At 47.7% G+C, this 19,590-nt stretch overlaps 2 protein-coding genes and 1 pseudogene across 3 annotated transcripts in view; 1 reads left to right on the top strand and 2 right to left on the bottom strand.

Annotated features, from left to right (window-relative positions):
* Positions 1–19,590, top strand: part of LOC309662885 (putative hydrolase PNKD) — a 751,075-nt gene that overhangs the window by 685,281 nt on the left and 46,204 nt on the right. The window lies entirely within an intron of this gene.
* Positions 1–19,590, bottom strand: part of LOC309662890 (cyclin-Y-like protein 1) — a 187,288-nt gene that overhangs the window by 89,840 nt on the left and 77,858 nt on the right. The gene's annotated exons all lie outside the window — the stretch shown is intronic.
* LOC309662939 (nucleoporin p58/p45 pseudogene) lies at positions 1,970–12,148 on the bottom strand (annotated as a pseudogene). The gene is made up of 2 exons: positions 11,918–12,148; positions 1,970–5,788 (listed from the first exon to the last, which is right to left on the bottom strand). The product of its transcript is annotated as a nucleoporin p58/p45 pseudogene (transcript).

Genomic DNA, 19,590 nt, shown 5'->3' on the forward strand with positions numbered 1-19,590 from the left:
GCCCGCCTGGAGCTTGCAGACCAGTCGGGAAGATAGACATTAATCACTAACCTCACAAGTAAATGTACTGTTACAAACAATAATACCTGCACTGAAGGACAATGGACTCAGCACCCAAGAGAACAGCACACGGGGACCCCGCTTAGATTGGAGAGGCCAAGGCAGCTGCTCTGAGAAGCTGGCATCGAAGAGCAGCCTGAGTCACACAGGCTGTGTGTGTGTGTGTGTGTGTGTGTGTGTGTGTGTGTGTGTGTGTGTGTGTGGTATGGGTGTATATATGGTGTGTGTGTGGTATGTGTGCATATACTGTGTGTAAGTGTGTATAGTGTGTGTGTATGGTGTGTGTATGTATGAGTGTGTATGATATGGATGTGTGTATGGTATGTATGTGTGTGTTTGGGAGTGTACATGGGTGGTATATATGTGAATGTGTGTATATGTGTATATATGTACATGTATCATATGGGTGTGTTTATGGTATACGTGTGTATGTGATATGTGGGTATATGTATGAATGGTGTGTGTGTAGGGGTATATGTGTATATAGTGTGTGGGTATAGGTGTATGGTGTGTGTGTGTGTGTGTGTGTGTGTGTGCAGTGACAGGCATGCTGTTATTATTCCCTGAGTGAACAAGCTATGTGAAGGCGGTGGAGGCTACTCGAAAGCTGAAAGAGCTTGGGGTGTTCCAGAAATTTCCAGGAGACTCGTGTGCCTGGAGAGTGGTGAGCACTGGGCATGGCCTAAGAGGAGACGGGGGAGGTGGGCAGGGCCAGATCTGCAGGACCTCCTGGGTCTTGTTAAGGATTTGGAGTTTTACCTTATAGGGAAGCCATTGAATCGTTTTGAATAGCGGAGGGACATGATTTGGGCTGTATTTTAAGAAAACCCTCTGGTTCTGAGTGGAGAATGGGTTGAGGGGTGGAGCATGGGAGCAGGGAGGCCGGTTAGGAGCTGTCTCAGTGAGTGGGTGAAAAGTGGTATCCGGCCTTCACCTCTGAAGGGTCAATACGCCCCCAAACCCACATATCTTCTTTGGCCTCATTTGGCTGCCTACCTTCCATTTGTCCCCAAACCCATCTCCACCCTTCTCCACTGTGCTCAGGGCTGGCCTGGGTGGACACAGCAGGGGGCCCTTTGTCCTCCAGCTTCAGCTGGGTTTGGCCAATGGAGAGCCCCACAGGAGAGGGTCGGCCAGGAGCCAGTGGGGCTGGGGTATTTGTTCTTCTCCCGCCCAAAGGGTCATCCCACAAGCAGAGGTCACAACTGCAGTCAGGTGGCCCTGTCCTCGAAACTCTGTCCCTCCAAGTTCCATAACTGCTCACTCCCCGCACCTGTCAGGACCTAGAGGTGGTGACACAGTCCCACTGTCCCTAGCCCTGGAGAACTGCACTGTCCCTTGTGTTTCCTATCCCCTGCCCATCACCTGTAGAGTAGTCCTTCCATAAAGTTCTCCTCCGGTTACCACTCTAACCGAACCACTTCCTACCCCACTCCCTACTCCACTCCCTACCCCAGCTGGCAAAACAGTTTCAGTGGAAAGAGCCTGGACTCGGGTCAGATAAAACCAGGACTGGACCTGGCTCTGTCATTTACTAGCTCTGTGTGGGGTAGTCACAGCCTCTCTGAGCCAGTGTGTTCATAGTAATGTAAGGACACCATTATCTTAGGACGATGAAATAACACATGCGAGGGCTTGGTGCATGCCTAGGGCGTAACAGACAGTCACACACGCTAGTTCCGTTCTTCTTCCTTGCCCCGCACCGAGCAAACACTTATGCCTCTGTAATGGGTCGGCGCTAGGTGCTGGGGTGACGGGCACACCAGGAAGCACAGGGCACCACTTCTGCCTGCTCGGAGGCCACAGTGGCTCCCCCAGCTCAACTCCTCCTAATTCAAAGTGGAAAGTAGTGAGGGTAACATTTCAAACCATTCATTTCTTTTTTTTTTTTTTTTTTTTTTTTTTAAGATTCAAAGCAACTGACACAGTAAATTTTATTGTTTACATAATGACAGGCTCTGGACAAAGTGGAGACAATGGACACAGTGACGACACATTTAAACTCCTGTCACAAATTGATCTGTTACAAATTCCCAATGGTCAACATATTAAAATGTAAAATATATAAAGAAAAAAACACAAGAAATGTAAATATCCAGATTTTTGCAGCACAATGCAATGTCCTTTTTAAAAAAAGTTTGTTGTAATTGTGTATTTAATTCTGACAGTAATTCAAAACACAAAACCACATGTTTTCCTACCCTTCCCCAAAACCTGGATCTGGGGACCGCAGTATTAGGGAAGTATGCAAAAATAAAAACAACTTTCATGCTCAGAAACAAAGCATTTTCCTTATTTTAATGCATCAAGGCGCAAAAATTTCAATTCCAAAAGCCAATCATCGCTATATGCATATAAATAAAACAGATTTGACAACACTTTTATAATCAAACCCAACTAACGTTATACTAAAATATATGTGTGTGTGTGTGTGTGTGTGTGTGTGTGTGTGTGTGTGTGTGTATATGTAATACCTATTTTAGAAAAAAAGGTGCCTTGGTGAAAATGATTCTGAAAATATTCACTTGATGCACATTATGTACAAAACCTTCTATATAAAAAAATTAAACTATTTTCAATGAAATTCCACGTTCACATCCCATCTGAAAACTGCACTTGAAAGATAAAATAGGTCTACCTAACGGTTTCTGTCTGAAATCATGGCTAAGGCAGTTCTCTTTCCAAGGGCTCTCTTTTTCACCCACTCTCTGTCACTAATACTAACACAAATGACACACAGATGCAACCTGACATGTCTATATATCTTATTACCTGGAGCTCTCTGTTCACTGTTAAAACGGGGGATAGTTTACTGTTGCTACAAAGAATACTTTTTTTCTTAAAATATACTGTTCCTTTATTCCAAATTAAGCACTTACTTAAGACATAGAAGAGGCTGATAAGCGACTCCATTTGGTGTCAACATCAATAGCCCTGTAAGAAAGAACTCTCTATTGGAACAGCGAGAAAAGTTTCCACTGAAATAATAGTCATCCTTCACCTGCATAGAATCAATTTGGCTTAATAGCTCTTTGCCCCCAGAACACCAGTCTGGAGTTCAAATATGCTCTTGAAGGTTCATCTCAGATATGAGGATACATAGGATAATAAAGTTGTTGAAATCGGTTTGATGAGTCTCAGCAGCCCTCATCTGGAGTAGCTGCTAAGATTAACATGGCAACAAAAACGGGCAAGACTGGGGGCAATGAAGTTGAGTTGGTCAATATTTACACCAGTAACCATTTCACTAAGTCTTTAAGCAAATACCTACGATGACTTGGTACCTTTAGCTCCTTGTTCTACAAGCACTGAGGATTTGAAGCATAAAAGGTGAAAAATGGAATACCCTTAGAAAAGGGGAACAGTCTGAGGCAAAAGTTGTAGGTCTGTAAATATATATTCTATATGCACACACAATTGTGTGTATTATCCTGTATATATTTTACATACATATTCACAAGATGCCCTGCAGTGTAGTTCAAAAGGCCTTTTATCAAGGAACAAAGTGATTCTGGTACAGGCCCTAGAGTTCATACCACCTATATAAGAAACAAATGTGCATGTATTCACGTAATGTAAACCTTATCAACAAAAACATTGCTAAAACACTAGGTTAAATAGTAGTAGGATTTACCAATCAGCGATGTAATATTTCTTACACTGAGAATCAAAATAATGAAAAATACACAACTAGGTTTCAAATACACAAGAGAAAAGTTGTTTAGCATGGCAAACAAGAACAGAGTTCAAATTTCAGAAGTAAGGAAAAACTATCAAAACTTCGTAAATCTCCTGGGATGCAATTTAGTTACTGCATCAACTTTAGAAAAATAGACTCAGAGAATGAACGATGCTGCTACGGATTCTCTCAACACATCAACCCATATGTTTATCTTTTTCCTCTTTTGTTTCCAGCTGGAGGTTTCTTCAACTGAAGGAGTTGTCCTCCTGTTCCAAAACCTGCAGAGGCAGGATTGGACACCCCAAATGTCAAACCAGCTGATGCCGTGATGCCAGGGTTGCTGAAGTTAAACCCAGATGTACTTGAGCTGCCAAAGCCTGCACTAAGACTTCCTGAGGGTTTATTTGTTGTTCCAAATCCAAATGTGGAGGCCCCTGTGGTGCTGCATCCAAAACCAGAGCTAGCTCCAAAGCCTCCAAGGTTTGAAGAACCTAGGCCACTTGACTGCAAGCCAGTGCCAATACCTGAGCCGAATGGCGCTCCAAAACTAACTCCCAGAGATGGCTGTGGCCCTGTAGCAGGCTGTTGCTGCTGTGTAAGTGTTGCAGCCATGGCAACGGCTGCTGCGTTTGGCATGTTGCTGAAAGGGGTGGGTCCAGTAGTGACTCTGGGCGCATTCTGCCACTTCTTGGCTTCTGCTCGCCTGGCTTCAAACACATCCACAGCGTCTCCCAAGAACATTTTCCTGTAGCCAAGGTACTGTTCTTTGAGCACCTTCACATTTTCATGAATAGACTGAAGTTGTGCAGCTAAAGCTACAAATGTTTGATAAATTTTCTGCATAGCCATTGACAAATCTTGAGGGGTGATATGTGAATTGTTCGCTTGGGTGGCAAGATGGTTTTCCAGTTCTTCAATCTGTTGTCTGTACTGCTGGAGCTGCACCTCAAACTGCTGAACCAGGATTCTGAAGTAGTCAGCAGGAGCTGTATTTTCATGTTGGAGTCCAGGTGGTGTTTTCTGGGTTCTTAAAGCTATTTCAGCATTTTTTAACTCCTGAGCAGTTTCTATTTTCAGTTTGTCAATACTGAGAGTGTTCCTCTGCAGCCCACTGGCAGCCAGCGACAGAAGCTGCTTCAGAGCTTTAATAACTTCCTGCACTTTAAGCATCGCTTTTGAAGACATTCTACTAATTTCTTCTTGAACTTGTTTTTGTTCCTTCACAAATTTCTGCAGGCTGTCCACGTCCTGGCAGATGACGGCAGGCAGAGTCTCGTCCTTCAGTGCTTTACTATCCTCTGGTCTTGTTCCTGTTTTATCACTCTTTTTATCCGATGAGCTGCTAAACTCTAACCCTCCAAGGCCTTCGTTGCCTGCAGATGAAGTAGCTGCTGCAGTTCCCAGAGACAGACCTAAAGCATTCTGTCCAAGTCCTGCAGGAGTCGACGTCAGAGCAGACGAGAGCGTGAGACCGCCAGCCGAGGCAGACGTGATGGGCAGCGCAAACGGTGTGGCGGACGCCGCGGGTTTGCTGAAGCCTAAGCTGAAGCCTGCCGTGGACGCAGACGTGGTGGCCGGCGGGCCTGTGTTCGTTCCTCCTAGAGTGAACCCAGTGGCAGGTTTAGATCCAAAGAGCCCGGTTCCAAAACCACCAGAAGGAGCAGATGTTGTCACTGGAGTCGCCGTGCTCCCCAGAGTCCCAAAGCTGAGCCCCACAGAAGGGCTAGATGCCGCGGTCCCGAAGGAGAAACCGCCGCCCCTGCCGCTCCCGCTGGCGGCCACGGTGGAGGAGCCCAGCGTGCTGCTCCCGAAGGAGACCCCCCCCGGACATGGCTGCGGGCTCGGCGCGGTCGGCAAGCTAATGGGTCGGTTCGCCGCTCCCGCCTCAAGGCCCAAGCGGGCCGGGCAGCATCGCTCCCGCCCAGCCGCGACCTTGCGCGAACGCGGAGCCCAGCGGCCGCGAAGACCGGCCCGAGGATGTGGAGATGGCGCAACGCAGGTAACCAGCGGCCGCCCGCACGCACCTCCCCATTCATTTCTTTTTGACTACTAGGTGGCAGGCATTTTTCCAGAGTCTGGAGGTAGATTAGTGACCAGGCATTGCAAAGAGTTGTGGTGATCAGAGGGGCTTCAAAGAGGACGTTGCATTTACTTTTAGCTTTAAAGGAACTGTTACTTAAAGGTAGGGGCATATCAGTCTCCCTGGTCCTGAACTTTACCCTCCTTCCTTCCTCCCCCTGGGAGAGCCTGCAAAATTCCCCAGACTGAGAACCTGGGCCTTAATTAGTTACAGTTACTCCTGGAGTGTCTTAGATCATGTGTGCTGGGGTGGAAGGCATCTTGAGAAGTGAGCCTTAAAAGACTTCTCCAGGTGTGGTAAGGCAGGTGTAAGGGGGCAAAAGCACAGGACAGTGACCACTGCAGGCTGACTGAAAGCTGGGGACATGGAAGGGAGAGGTGGGAGCACAAAACACTAGAAAACTGGGTTGAGACCATATTGCTAAACCAAGCCATGTGAATTTAATGCTGCAGATACTGGCTTTGAGCAGGGGGCAGACACAATTCAGAGCTGGGCTTCCAAAGCCTTTGTCTGATAACCTAAGTAAGGTGGACAGGGGCTGGAGGTGCCCACGATGGACCACGTGTTGGGACTCAAGTGCCCAAATTTGGGTGATGGCTGAGCACTCACGAGGACCAGACCTTGATGTTGCAAGAATGATACATGGTACAATAACATCAGTGAACATTTAGTAAGTACCCGTGATGAACTTGGCACTATGTCCTTTACTTGGGTAATTGTGGTTAATCCTTAGTAAATAGCTCGGTGCAAACTATCAGTCCTTTTTGCAGAGAAGAGTCTAAGCCCCTCACCCCCTACACCTGCCCCACCACCCTTGGAGATGACCAGAAAGAGGATGGGCATTTAGGTTTGGAACTCCAGGGGGAAGCTGGGGTGGACATTTCTCTTTGGGAGTAATGAGTGATATCAAGTGATTGCTGAAGTCAGGGGAAGCAGTGAATGTGAGGGACAGCAGCAGAGGGGGAAGCATCTAGGGATGCGAGAAGAGAACCAGAAGACACTGTCACAGGGAAGGCGAAGAAGAAAGAAGGCTCTGCCCGGAGGTTAAGTGACAAGGACTGAACATTGACAAATGCGTTTGAGGTTCAAGGGGTCAGAGCCAAATTCGGATGGAATGGTGAGGGCAGAGGCTCAGTGGGGTGGCCTGAGAATAGATGGGAAGTGAAAGTAGAGGCAGCAAGGAGGACACTTTCTTTGTTTTAATAAAATAATACTTTTAAAATTAAAATAGTATTACCTTCTCATCATAGACGGTCAGAAAATATCTTTTTATGCAAATGTGATTTTTTTTTAAGTTTTATTTATTTTTGGCTGAGTTGGGTCTTCGTTGCTGCACGTGGGCTTTCTCTAGTTGCGGCAAGTGGGGGCTGCTCTTCATTGCGGCACGCGGGCTTCACATTGCAGTGGCTTCTCTTGTTGCGGAGCACGGGCTCTAGGCGTGCGGGCGTCAGTAGTTGCAGCACGCGGGCTCAGTAGTTGCGACATGCAGTCCCTAGAGCACAGGGGCTTCAGTAGTTGCCGCACGTGGGCTCAGCAGTTGTGGTGCACGGGCTTAGTTGCTCTGCGGCAGGTGGGATCTTCCCAGACCAGGGATTGAACCCGTGTCCCCTGCATTGGCAGGTGGATTCTTTTTTTTTTTTTTTAGCAGGTGGATTCTTAACCACTGCGCCACCAGGGAAGTCCCCAGAACATATTTTTAAAGTATAAAAAAAATAAAACAAGTGATACCACATGAACCCATCAATTGAAGATCATCACTGATAGCATTTTAGACATTTTTATGCATTTTTGCTTATAGCAGTCATATCAATTACACAAAATTTATACTGCTTTTCCTCCCACTTTAGATTAAAATGTAAAATTTACCCGCAGTACTAGTTTGGGTGCTTTTGGCTGCAAGTATCAAAAAACCCAACTAAAAGTGGCTTGAACAATAAGGACAATTTTTATCTCACATAACAAGAAGTCCAGGGGCCAATCCAGACTGGTTAAGTTAGGGGCTCAGTTATGTCTTCAAGGACATTAGTTCCATCCCCACTTTTGCTCTGCCATCTTCAGCTGTTGGAATAGCCTCTTAGGCTGCTTACTCACAGTCCTAAGATGCCTGCCATAGTTCCAGGCATCACAGGCAAATGACAGCACCCTGGAGCACGAAAAGAGCATAGCCCTGTATATCCCGTTTTTTTGTTTGTTTTTTTAAAAAATAAACTTATTTATTTATTTATTTTTGGCTGCGTTGGGTCTTCGTTGCTGTGCGCGGGCTTTTCTCTAGTTGCGGTGAGCGGGGACTACTCTTCGTTGTGGTGTGCAGGCTTCTCATTGTGGTGGCTTCTCTTGTTGCAGAGCAAGGGCTCTAGCCACGCAGACTCAGTAGTTGTGGCATGCGGGCTTCAGTAGTTGTGGTGCACGGGCTCAGTAGTTGTGGCACATGGGCTTCGTTGCTCCGCGGCATGTGGGATCTTCCCGGACCAGGGCTTGAACCCGTGTCTCCTGCATTGGCTGGCAGATTCTTAACCACTGCGCCACCAGGGAAGTCCCTATATCCCGTTTAGACAACTAGGAAAGGCCTATTTAGAAGGCCTCCAACCTATTTCCCTCCCCATCTCAACCTGGAGCAAATCACCGTGTGACCTTGTCCATCCGCAGAGGCCAGGCGCTTTCCACTTTCTCAGACATTCTCAAGACATTCCCAGCCTAATTCCCCATTCACCCCCCTCCCCTCCCCACCCCCTGCAGACAGGCTCTGCTCAGGGGCCCTTTCTCTACTCAAACCTCCTCAACTACCACTGAGAAGGCAAAGGGGCAAAAGGGAAACTGAGGCATGAAGCAGGAGGCACACATAGGGGAGCACACACTCCGGATCCCAGCCTCCTCAGGCACACCCTGTTCCTCCTGGGGGAAACTGTCATGCCCTGCCTCCTGCCACTTAGGGTCCCTTTTCACATGCTCCTCTCCCCGACTCCTTGAGAACGGCGACCAGACTCTGCTCATATCAGTGATCCCACAGTCTCGACCCAGGGCAGTTAGGGGGGGGTCACTGAACGAATGAAGGGATGTGGGATTTCCTGATGGGTACATGGGCAGGATAGACTTGGAAGACAGGAGTAGAAGCATGTAAGGAAGCTCCAAAAAAAAAAAAAAAAAAAAAAAGTGAGGGACTTCCCTGGTGGTCCAGTGGTTAAGACTCCATGCTTCGGGCTTCCCTGGCGGTGCAGTGGTTAAGAATCCACCAGCCAATGCAGGAGACACGGGTTCAAGCCCTGGTCCGGGAAGATCCCACATGCCGCAGAGCAATTAAGCCCGTGCGCCACAACTACCGAGCCTGTGTGCCACAACTACTGAGGCTGTGTGCCACAACTACTGAAGTCCGCGCACCCTGGAGCCCATGCTCCGCAACAAGAGAAGCCACCGCAATGAGAGCCCCATGCACCACAACGAAGAGTAGCCCCCAGCTCTCCGCAACTAGAGAAAGCCCGTGCGCAGCAACGAAGACCCAACGCAGCCAAAAATAAATAAACAAGTAAATACATTTATAAAAGAAAAAAAAAGACTCCGTGCCTCCACTGCAGGGGGCACCGGTTCGATCCTTGGTCAGGTAACTAAGATCCCACGTGCCGCATGGTGCAGCCAAAAAAAAAAAAAAAGGAAGTTGACAAGCTATCTGGGCGCCTATTTAAAAAAAAACAAAGGAAGCTCCAGAAGGAGCCATGGCCCACCGCCATGTATCCTCCCTCCCACCCATCCCTCATGCTATAGAATGAGCAATTGCTAACATTTCCTGAGCACTTACTACAAGCCAGGCCCTATGTAGAATTTCATTTGATCCTCACAGGAGCGCTGTGAGATAGGCACTATCACCAGGCCCGTTTACAGATGCAAACAACTGAGGCACAGAGAGGCTGAGTTATTTGTCCAAGGTCACGTGGCTACTAAGGCACAAAAGCTAGGATTCAAAAGCAGATTGTCTGTCCCCACATGCTATATGCTTAACTACTACACGCTGCCTCCCAGGCCCCGCAGAGTCCCAAATGTGTGTGTCTGCCTCAGGCTAGCCCAAATCAACCCTGCATTGCGCCCAGTTATCCCCATCCCAAGACAATGGTGGTTATGTTTGAGGAAAGCCCTTAATAACGCTGTCAAACACCAGTGAGTATTGTTATTAATGATAACATCAACAACGACTCCTCTCCCAGCCATTGCTTCCTATCTCCATCATCCACTTTCCAGCCTCCAGTAGAATCCTCTACTTGTGGTCCTCTCAGCCACACATTTAGGGTGGAGTGTGCCCATTTGCTCTGCCCCTCCCATCATGTCCTGACCCATCCTGTCCCCCTCCCTCTCCATCCTTCCTGGAGGCACCCTCACAGCATTGACACCTGCCCATTTCCCTCAGACCGTTTCCTGCTAACACCCCCTGTCCCTCCCAGCAGCCAGTGGCTTCTCCCCCAAGGGACTGGACTGATTGTTTCCCAGACCCTGGAGGGGCAGGATCTGGGATTCTGATTCCAGGCACGCCCTTCTGCTCTGCAAATTTGGGGAGTTGGTTCCAAGGCAACCTTGAAATCCAGCCACAGGAAAGCCCACAGAATACTGAATTCCAAAGAAGCTCTCTGAGAATTCCAAGTTTGAGGATTTGGAAACTCCCAGACCCCAAGTTCTAGGAATAGCCAAACCCTCAGGATACTGAGGTGGCGACCTTGGGAATTTTGATCTCAGGACTTCTGATTCCAGTCTCTTGTGGAACCTTTATTTTTCACTTCCTCAGGCCATTTGTGTGATTTCAATGTTACCAATTTTGAAAGCTGGAAGTAGATTTAAAAATCCCTCCCCAAATAGAGCAATAAAATTTCTATAAATGTTGTAAGGAGAAATTTTTTTTTAATCCTAAATATGCAGATATTTGAATATTTGTAAATCTCATTATTTTAATGCAGAGCAGTGGTGACTTAGTCGGAGCATCACTGAGAATGTGACCAATGTTTGGGCTATTAGAGATGCGAATGCCCCAAAAGGCACATGTGCAAGATTCCCCCCCAACCTATGTTTTTCCAGTTTTCCCCCCACTGGGCCCTTATATCTCTTTGTCTTAGAGTGAGTGTGAGCACAATCCTAGGGGTGAAGCTTCTGGGATATCTGGGGTGGTCGGGGAGGAGGGGTGAATTGTACAATGTCTTCTCTGAAACTCAGGAAATTCCCGGCTTAGGTCCTCCCCCGAGCCTGGCCTGGGGCCAGGGCTCCCATAGTTCCCAGGCCCAACATCACTGTCCTTCAACTGGGGCCTGAGGTCCTGCCCCCTTGCCCTGCTGGTAATGGGAAGGGGATAGAGACCCTAGGAAGCCTTCCTCTTGTGGCTCCTTCGCTGCCTCTTAGTGTTTCTGTGGCAGAACAGGGCTGGTCGCCAACCTTGCTTGGCCCAGGAAGGAGTCGAAGTAGCTGGAAGGGAAGAATGAGGACTGGGGTGGGAGTGGGGGTGGTCAGAAAGGAAAAAGTCATTGGAGGTCAGTGAACCAGCAACAAGTCAGGCTGAGTGATTAGGGTCGGATTTCACAGCCTGAGGCTTATGACTGGGGCCAGGATTGGTGGGGGAGGGGACTGAAGGAAAGGGACAGACTGACCTACAGAGTTGGGACTCTCTGTTGGGACAGAAGAGCTTACATTGAATGGTAGGGAATTGAGCGATGGGGAGGGGGACAGGGACACATGGAAGGGGTTAGCGGTTTCACGTGAGACTTAGACGGTCTGAGACATGCTTCTCACCAGCACCTGCCACTGGAGGAACTTGCGGGGGTGGCGGGAGCCCGGGCTCCTGCACCTGCTCTCTTTTTCCAGCTCCCTTGTCTCCAGCCCCTCATCTGGCTCTTTTCTCCAGATGTCCTCTCAACGCCCCCTTTCTCTGGCTACCCTGGCCTGCTCCCCACACCCCCCCCCCGCCGCAAACTGCTTTCCCCAGCCCAGCCCAATTTTCCACCCCCAACTTCTCTTCCTCAGTCCCCCCAGATCAGTGGCTTCTCCAGCCTGCCTCTCCGATCGCTCTTCTCTGGCCCTGGATCCCCTAGCCCTAGCCCCGTCAGAACCCCTAAACCCTCCCCCGGCACCCTTCTCAGTCCCCCTTTCCAGCGCGACCGCTTTCCCGAGCCCCGCATCCCGCCGGAGCCCGGCACGAACCCGATTCGGAAGAGCAGCCGCTGGCTACGCGCCGTGAACAGGCTGCGGAGGGTCCGCCGCGCTCGGCAGCTGCTGGGGCTCACGAGCAGGACGAGGACCAGGAGCAGCAGCCCGCAGCTGGCGACCCACAGCCACGACGAAGGCCAGCCTTGCCAGGCCATGCTGGGGGTAGGCGCCCGAGGCCGCCCAGGGGGCGGGGCGTTGCTAGGCGACGGCTCGGCCCAGGCCCCCACTTGGGGAACCTGAGGGGTTGGGGCCACGCCCCCTGCACCCGCAAGCTGGGGGACTGGGGGCGTTCTGGTCCGGCCCCTCCATTGGCTCGCGTTCGCACCCGCCCACTCGCCGCCCCTGGCCTGGTGCACGCCCGGAATATCACCCGGCTGCAGGCGGCCTGGCCCCGCCCCCGGCTGGCCGATCGGGAGGCGTGGCCGGAGCCGGCTTCTGATCTGCGCTAATCCCGGTATAAAATCGCTGGAGTCCGGGGCTCGGCCCCACACCCTCCCACCTTCTCCCAACGGGGAACTCTGAGAGAGGCCCTGGAATGGGCCTCTTGGCGGGAAACCGTAGCCTCATAAACTTTTTCAGCTGGAAGGAACCTGGGAGATCACATGGGTCAGCTGCCATTCATTCTTTTTATTCATTCACTAAATTACTTTTCTGTGTCCTCCTTTGTGCCAGGCACTGTGCCAGGCTCTGAGAATGCAAGGGTCAAAGACACACAATCTCTTCATTCCTGGAGCCTACAATCTAGAATCCAGCAGAGAAACAAACCAAATGAGCAAACAAATATAATTATATATGTATTTATCTATACTTACATATACGTGTATATATACACATACATAGCTACCTGTGTGTGATTACAAATTGTGGTGCTATAAAGAAATCGAACAGAAGGGGCAATGATATGGAGGACAGAGAGGGCCAATTTAGATGGGGGAGGGCCTCCCTGAGCAGGTGACATGTAAGCCATGCCCTGAAGGATAAGAAGAGGCCACAGAGGCTGAGGGAGTGATTCGACCAAGATTATACAGCAATGGATGGCAGAGGCAGGACTAGGACCCAAGGTATCCCAAGACCAGTGGGGTTTCCACCTCATTAACCACCGCCCCTCCACACCATGCTGCCTTACCAATGAGTTCTAGAAGTTGTTAAGGTCAGTGGGTTGGAAGGAATTGTAAAGACAGGTGTGGTGACATCTACAGATTTGGGCAAACCGGAGCTAAGGTTGGGCTCTTTCTGGCTCCAGCTCTAGCCCTAGCCCAGCACAGGGAGGGAAAGAAATCTGCAAACAGTGAAGGTAGCTATCTCCCCAGCGGGGAGATAGTTGGGGAGGGAAGCAGGGGAGGCACTGCTCTTGTTTTCTTCTCTTGCTTTTTGGGCTTCGGCCTGTGCTCTGGCCTGAGAGAGGCTAGATAACCTGACCCCCAAATCACACTTTTTCTCTCCCTCTGATGTACCCTTATTAGATAGCTGAATCTAAAGACTGAGTCCCCAGTGTGGAGAGTATAGAGGTATAGGATCATTACACACAATGAACTGGAGGCCTCATTCCTCCCCCCGCCCCAAACAAGCCAAGAGGTGGGTTAAATTTTCCCCAATGAATTGTAATCCCAACACCGAATCCTGGGTTTCATTCAGTAACCCCAGACATGAAGTTTCTCTTATGTAGATACATCTTAAAGGCCGGAGCTATAGCCTGCTCCCTCCCTGTCTCCTTACCCACAATTCAGCTTCTTCTCAGTGTCTGGCACATAAAAGGCTCTCAATAAACAAAAATCAGATAGAATTGAATTAAACCCCTGTGTATGCCGCAAAAGAGGCGGGAGTGAGAAGACTGACAAGCTAGTTTGTAGAAGGCCCTTCCGGGCCAAGGGAGCTTGCATGTCTCTAAATCCGTGTCTATACATGCAAAGTGAAGAATTACAGAACCTCATCAAAAGTCACTGTGAACACACTTTTCTGCAGGTAAGGCTGTGCCAGGCATTATATTGAGAAATTAAAACACAGTCCCTGTCATCTGAAACAGGAAATGCAGGCTCAAGCATGAGCCTGCAGAGATACAGAGACGACTGAATCCTAAATCTAATCTCATGCTACACACACATTTACAAGATTATAGCTAATCATCCAAGATACATTTTAGGAAATGCAGGGAGCTGGGCAAGGCTGGGGATAAGGAATGAGAGTGGGTGTTTTGGGGGACTCATGCAGGGCTAGGAAGCCACCCTCCCCTCCCCCGGCCTGTTCTGGAAGACTTCCAGAACGAATCTGCTCCAAATCTGCTTTGGTTTCACCTCCTCTCCCATGAGAATCTTCTGCCCCAGCCAGACTGATGCTTCATTATTCACCCCCTCCTACACTTTATACCTGATAATACCTCATTGCTTGCAGACATTTGGCTTGGGGGGCACTGTCAAGGTTAAGGTCTGCCTCTGTTTGGCAGATCTTTTACTTTGCTGAGATCTCCTCTCATTATCCACAGTTGTTATTGGAAACCTCAGGCCCAGCTCCAATTCCTTTGCTTTCAACCAATATGCTTTTTAGGGTAAATAATTTCTGTGCCCACCCACCCCTCTACCCCTTTTCTCAGTCTATATAAGCAAACTCGAGTACCTCCTTGCCTAAAAAACTTCTCTTGGGGCTTCCCTCGTGGTGCAGTGGTTAAGAATCTGCTTGCCAGCGCAGGGGACAAGTGTTCAAGCCCTGGTCCGGGAAAATCCCACATGCCACGGAGTAGCTAGACGCCTGTGCCACAACTACTGAGCCTGCGCTCTAGAACCCGCGAGCCACAACTACTGTGCTCACGTGCCACAGCTACTGAAGCCCACGCACCTAGAGCCCGTGCTCCGCAACAAGAGAAGCCACCGCAATGAGAAGCCCGTGCACCACAACAAAGAGTAGCCCCCGCTCGCCGCAACTAGAGAAAGCCCACACGCAACAACGAAGACCCAACGCAGCCAAAAATAAAATAAAGAAATTAAAACAAAACAAACTTCTCTTGACCTTGGGTCCCTATCTAGATTCTGTTCTGCCTTTATCTTAACACAACCTAGTTTCCTGAAAGACTGTTTCCGTGGGTGTGGTAGACTGATTGCATTTCGGTTCTCAATTCTTCATCTCTCCCTGAAAACACACCCTTCACCATGTGACTATGCACCATCTCCATGGAGGTGAAATATTTCTCCCGCACCACTGATGTTGGGCTTGACCTTGTGACTTGCTTTGGCCAATGGAATGATACAAGCAGAGGTCTTAAATGTGCTATTACAGTTGAACTTGGTCTCTGTAGCCATGCCTTTCACCATGAGAACATCCCTCGGGTAGTTAGTTGCTGGTTTAAGGAGAGTGAAAGACACATGGAAGTGACCTGATCCCACTCACAGCTTGGAAGCCAGTCCAGCCTAGATGAGCTGAAACTTAACCTGCCCACAGGGGCACGAATGAGAAGTACATGCTTGTTGTTGTATGCCCCTCAGTTTTGGATTTGCTTGTTATGCGGCATTATTGCAACAATAGCTAACACTGACAGTGGGAAGCAGAAAGATTAGTTATTAGTGGTGCTGAAAGCAAGGTGCTTAGATAACTGATTAGCTATTTGGAAAAGAGCAATTTAGACCCATGCTTCACAGAATACACCAAAATAAATGCCAGGTGAATTAAAGTGCTAAGGACATAAAATTAAAACATAGCAAATTAGAAGAAAATTAAATACATGTCCAATCTCTGGACAGTGGAAGACTTTCTAGGGCTAAAAGCAATATAAGTGTTTTTCTAATTTTCTTTAATAGGCATATGTTACTCTTAAACCCAGACAAAAAGCAACTGAAGACTTAACAAGGGACAGAATTACTCTTCCGGTTCCTTAAAAAAAAATTTAACCTTTATGTTATGAGATAATATGAACAAAAGAAAAAGCCAAAAAAAAAATTTTGTGGAAAATACTTGTCTCAAATTTGTCAAAAAGTTAATCTACTTAATATATAAAGACCTTAAATAAATGAGAGAACACAGACCCCCAATTAATAAAGGGATAAATGGCTAATATATACATGAAAAAATGTTAAACCTCAAAAGAATCAAGGAAATGCAAGCTAAACAATGAGATAAGATTTTCATCTATCAAAATAGCAGAGATTAAAGACAGTAATACAATTCTGAAGGCGTCTAAGAATATGGGAAGATGAGTATTTATACATTACTTCTGGAGGTATCAACTGGCACAGTTTTCTAGAAAGCAATTCCCAACATGCATCAAGGCTTTAAAAATATTCATATCCTTTGACTCAGTAATTCCTTTTTAGCCACCTGCCCAAAAGATCTGCCCCAAATATATCATTTGAAATGTACACAATGGTGACGTTGTAAACAGCCAACAGGTCCGGCAGTAAGGGAAGAGTTAAGGTTCTGCGAACATCTGTGCAGCTTTAAAATGGTGTTTATAGTTAAAACCCAATGTATTGCATGATCCTGGACCAGAAAAAGGACGCTGGGGGACAACTGGTAACATTTGAGTAAAGACGGTAAAGGGATTTTTAGAATTGTATCAATGTTAATTTCCTGGTTTTGATACTAACACTCTAGTTAAAAGTAAGAAGTGAACATTTGGGGAAGCTAGGTGTCAGGTGTATGGGACCTCCTTGTACTTTTTTGCAAGTATTTTGTAAGCCTGAAATGACTTCAGAATAAAAAGTTAAAAAAAAACAAAACAGAATACACACATATAGAACAGTGTTCATATGTCGATAAACATTGTTTTTAAAAAACAATACAAGGGACTTCCCTGGTGGTCCAGTGGTTAAGACTCTGCGCTTCCACTGCAGGGCGCATGGGTTCGATCCCAGGTGTGTGTGAGGGGAGGAGATCCCGCAAGCCAGCGAGGCCAATAATTAATTAATTAATTAATTAATTAATGCTTGACATAGTGCCTGGTACAACTAAGCATTCAATAAATTAAAAAAAATACAGGTGTGGCAGATCCTGTTGGATGATTAATACCCATTCTCCAACTCTCCCTTTTTTCCTTGCTAACCCCTGTTTTGCCTATGAACAGTCATAGCTTCCAAGTGAGCCCCTCCCCAGCCCTGGTGGGTGGATCCTGATTGGTCCAAGCCAACTGGCGCTCTCATTGCCCTGCCAAATGATTGGTTAGACCGAGGAATATGACGCAATTCTTGACATCAGATAATAATAGCAAATATTTTTAGAGCACAAATCATGTGCCAAGCATTGTTCTAAGTGCTTTACACAGATTGTCAGTTCTCATGACAACCTTATGAATCAAACACGGGTATAATTCCCATTGGCAAAGAACACCAAGGCACCAAGAGATCAAGTCAGTTGCTCCAGGTCACACGGTGATTTGCTCCAGGTTGAGATGGGGAGGGAAATAGGTTGGAGGCCTTCTAAATAGGCCTTTCCTAGTTGTCTAAACGGGATATAGGGACTTCCCTGGTGGCGCAGTGGTTAAGAATCTGCCAGCCAATGCAGGAGACACGGGTTCAAGCCCTGGTCCGGGAAGATCCCACATGCCGCGGAGCAACGAAGCCCATGTGCCACAACTACTGAGCCCGTGCACCACAACTACTGAAGCCCGCATGCCACAACTACTGAGTCTGCGTGGCTAGAGCCCTTGCTCTGCAACAAGAGAAGCCACCACAATGAGAAGCCTGCACACCACAACGAAGAGTAGTCCCCGCTCACCGCAACTAGAGAAAAGCCCGTGCACAGCAACGAAGACCCAACGCAGCCAAAAATAAATAAATAAATAAGTTTATTTTTTAAAAAAACAAACAAAAAAACGGGATATACAGGGCTATGCTCTTTTCGTGCTCCAGGGTGCTGTCATTTGCCTGTGATGCCTGGAACTATGGCAGGCATCTTAGGACTGTGAGTAAGCAGCCTAAGAGGCTATTCCAACAGCTGAAGATGGCAGAGCAAAAGTGGGGATGGAACTAATGTCCTTGAAGACATAACTGAGCCCCTAACTTAACCAGTCTGGATTGGCCCCTGGACTTCTTGTTATGTGAGATAAAAATTGTCCTTATTGTTCAAGCCACTTTTAGTTGGGTTTTTTGATACTTGCAGCCAAAAGCACCCAAACTAGTACTGCGGGTAAATTTTACATTTTAATCTAAAGTGGGAGGAAAAGCAGTATAAATTTTGTGTAATTGATATGACTGCTATAAGCAAAAATGCATAAAAATGTCTAAAATGCTATCAGTGATGATCTTCAATTGATGGGTTCATGTGGTATCACTTGTTTTATTTTTTTTATACTTTAAAAATATGTTCTGGGGACTTCCCTGGTGGCGCAGTGGTTAAGAATCCACCTGCTAAAAAAAAAAAAAAAGAATCCACCTGCCAATGCAGGGGACACGGGTTCAATCCCTGGTCTGGGAAGATCCCACCTGCCGCAGAGCAACTAAGCCCGTGCACCACAACTGCTGAGCCCACGTGCGGCAACTACTGAAGCCCCTGTGCTCTAGGGACTGCATGTCGCAACTACTGAGCCCGCGTGCTGCAACTACTGACGCCCGCACGCCTAGAGCCCGTGCTCCGCAACAAGAGAAGCCACTGCAATGTGAAGCCCGCGTGCCGCAATGAAGAGCAACCCCCACTTGCCGCAACTAGAGAAAGCCCACGTGCAGCAACGAAGACCCAACTCAGCCAAAAATAAATAAAACTTAAAAAAAAATCACATTTGCATAAAAAGATATTTTCTGACCGTCTATGATGAGAAGGTAATACTATTTTAATTTTAAAAGTATTATTTTATTAAAACAAAGAAAGTGTCCTCCTTGCTGCCTCTACTTTCACTTCCCATCTATTCTCAGGCCACCCCACTGAGCCTCTGCCCTCACCATTCCATCCGAATTTGGCTCTGACCCCTTGAACCTCAAACGCATTTGTCAATGTTCAGTCCTTGTCACTTAACCTCCGGGCAGAGCCTTCTTTCTTCTTCGCCTTCCCTGTGACAGTGTCTTCTGGTTCTCTTCTCGCATCCCTAGATGCTTCCCCCTCTGCTGCTGTCCCTCACATTCACTGCTTCCCCTGACTTCAGCAATCACTTGATATCACTCATTACTCCCAAAGAGAAATGTCCACCCCAGCTTCCCCCTGGAGTTCCAAACCTAAATGCCCATCCTCTTTCTGGTCATCTCCAAGGGTGGTGGGGCAGGTGTAGGGGGTGAGGGGCTTAGACTCTTCTCTGCAAAAAGGACTGATAGTTTGCACCGAGCTATTTACTAAGGATTAACCACAATTACCCAAGTAAAGGACATAGTGCCAAGTTCATCACGGGTACTTACTAAATGTTCACTGATGTTATTGTACCATGTATCATTCTTGCAACATCAAGGTCTGGTCCTCGTGAGTGCTCAGCCATCACCCAAATTTGGGCACTTGAGTCCCAACACGTGGTCCATCGTGGGCACCTCCAGCCCCTGTCCACCTTACTTAGGTTATCAGACAAAGGCTTTGGAAGCCCAGCTCTGAATTGTGTCTGCCCCCTGCTCAAAGCCAGTATCTGCAGCATTAAATTCACATGGCTTGGTTTAGCAATATGGTCTCAACCCAGTTTTCTAGTGTTTTGTGCTCCCAC

The sequence above is a fragment of the Balaenoptera physalus genome, assembly GCF_965194825.1.
Source record: "Balaenoptera physalus genome assembly, chromosome: 6".
Classification (NCBI taxonomy): domain Eukaryota; kingdom Metazoa; phylum Chordata; class Mammalia; order Artiodactyla; family Balaenopteridae; genus Balaenoptera; species Balaenoptera physalus.